Source organism: Adiantum capillus-veneris, chromosome 23, assembly GCF_014529385.1.
Source record: "Adiantum capillus-veneris isolate H3 chromosome 23, ASM1452938v2, whole genome shotgun sequence".
Lineage (NCBI taxonomy): Eukaryota > Viridiplantae > Streptophyta > Polypodiopsida > Polypodiales > Pteridaceae > Adiantum > Adiantum capillus-veneris.
The window spans coordinates 132,494,044-132,496,895 of record NC_140953.1 but is presented as its reverse complement, the minus strand read 5'-3'; positions in this window follow the sequence as shown (position 1 = coordinate 132,496,895).

Below are 2,852 nucleotides of genomic sequence, written 5' to 3'. Positions count from 1 at the left end.
ACATGAAGATCTCAAGAGATCAGCAAGACCTAGAGCGAAACAAAGTCAACAAAGGAGATACAAAGGTCATCAAGAGATTTGGATTCCTAAGTCTTCCAATGCTCCTAGTCAAAAGCCAAATTCCGACAGTGAACAGAGGCCTACAAAAACATCAAAGACTCCTTTTAGCATGCGTAATTGGAGAATCAAACAGATAATGGACTTTTCAAAGTCAACGAAGGACAACCCAACCAATGCAAATGCAGATTCAAAGATGATAAAGTAGGTATGGCAAAAGAAACTTTCAATGCCAACTTGGTCCTTCACTAATCCTCTTTTTGAGGATTCAAGCTTACTTTTACTTGAAGAAATGTTTGTAGTAAGCACAAGAATGTAAAAAGTCAAGTTGCCAGGGTGCAAAAAACACTCTTTGGCATAGTCAGAGTCAGACTGCTGAGCCATAAAATAAGCAAAGCATTAGTCCCAAAGCTTCAAGTCATATTAAACACTGTGCTAAGAGTCGTGGTTATTAGGCTTACGCTCAAGCTGGAAGAGTTGAGCATATCTAAGTCGTGTTGCTCATGATGGATGAGATGAGCATAAGAGTCAAAGTCTATTAACTTACAATTGGTGGAGTGTCGTAGAGTCCAACACTCACACACAGTGCACAATAAGATGAGAGCACATATCCTCGTCAATGAAAACCATTCTTAAAGGGGTGCCAGCTTGCAAAGCCATGTCATGTGTTTTTATAGCTACACTATCTTTCTGAAGAACCCTCAAAATCCTTCTTGCACATCAATTACTTTCCATGCATTTTTGTGTATGCATAAATAGGATGTCCCATTATTGGACATGCATTAGACACTCTTTTTTGCTTCCACCTATGCACCTTGAGTGGACTACAACAGGAAAACCGATGTTCCATCATGCTACCCTTTCATATTTGCTACCTTTTTTAATTCCATATCTATCAGCAGATAATCCCTTGAGTACTTTATTAATATTTCCCATGCTAGTAAGTACTCCAATAATGCGCATATCCCAAAGGCACTTTTTTTCCCACCGGGCTTTTTCCCTTTGGTCATCCAGGTATTAGACCCTAATTTAGAACCTCATCATTCTACTTCCCTTGTACATACTTTTCATAAATAAACAGCAACTTCATCATGATGCTATTACAACGGACAAATGCAACATCATCTCTCAAAATCGACTATTCAGACCAATGAAGATGCTGCAGCAAATTGAACCTCATCAACAAATCCAATGACAAAATGAAGATCAGCCCATCAACAACCAATCAAAACCTTCCACAGCCTCCACGGACACCTTTCAATAGTGCCCAAGGACGGGCACTAAAGTCGGAAGGGGGGAATGTTAACTGAGCCGACGTCAGTTAACAGGAGCTACTAAAGATTGAAGCCTTATGAATGCACATCGAAGATGAATATGAAGAAGCAGTGAAGATTGGAGTTACACACTTTTCACATTTTTCCAAAATGGCCATGTATTATAATTTCTCGATTTATTTAGCCATTGTGATAATTGTAACGTGTTACGGGCTCAACAAGAGGTCCAAGATGTAAAGGATAGGTCACTTAGTGTACCTAGGTTGCAGATACAATAAGTGTGGAGTCTCAAAGGTCTTGGGCTCCGGACATTACATATTTTAGACCTTGGCTAAGGTATAAAAGCCAACTTTGTAAAGATTTTATCAAGTTTTGGATAATGTAATACACAGCGTGAGCTAACAACGCTCACTCCTCTCCTTCTTGTGCTTCCTACTCCCTCCCCAGTTGTCACATTGCAGTCATGTTTGTTGCATTGCAGTCCCAGGTAAGAGCTCTACGCATGGACGTAAGCAGTTCACAGTATTTTGTAGCTTTTGGCATTGCCGACCCGCGGCCTAATTTCATCATAACTAGGAATTTACGCGTTCAAATCAAAAAATAAGCATAGGGGGTATTGGGGCATCATTGCTAAGCATTTAGATGCATTCTGGGTCGAAAACGACTAGGTCAAAAATCCACTGCTGTTAATAATCACGATTTTGGAACTTGAACTAAAGTGGGGTTTGAGAGCATAAGCATGTATGCTTAGGTCTTATAAACATGTCCTAGAAGTTTCATTATGTTTGGATGTCATTTGATGCTGTAACGGATGTGATTTGTTTGCCAATGAGCGATTGACTTTTGGTGATTTCAGTCACTTGAGTGTAGCTTGAGTTAGATGCGAGTTGTTAGTTGTTTCCCGGGAGATTGACACCCTCTTGTAACCTCTATGCACTAGTCGAGTCAGCTTCATCCCATGGATTGACAATTTAATCGTGGTTCTTGCTAATACTGCAATAAGATAGGATGGTGAGGTTAGAAATGCGTCCCACAGAGACAGGCAAGGAGGGTTTTATATATTTTCCTGATCATTACACACATCAAGTCAAGAGAGCCAGTAACATTTTAATGGTTCCCTTTAGGGTTTTCACAATATTAGATACACTTATTCTCTCTCCTTCCTTGGGTGGTAGAATTGACGGGTAGTTGAGCAAGGTGGGATGCTTCTTTTAGAGTCTGGAGTGATGTGATACGCAAGGTACTAGACAATACAAAGTGTCATCCCTTATGATTTTTGGGGCTTCTACCAAGTAGTTTAGAAATTGGGGGTACTTGAGGATCCACCCTTTTCTCCACTTTGGCTAGGAGTCCACAATCCTCTCTGTAGCTTCTGGGTCCTTGACATCCCGTTCATATACAGGCTCTGTTCCTTCTGCTTCAACGGTCTTCTTTATGGTAAGAACTTCATACTTGAGGAGAGGGTAGGGGAGTGATGGTTGCATCCACTCTTCCCTAAGCACATTTGTGGCCATCCCTTGG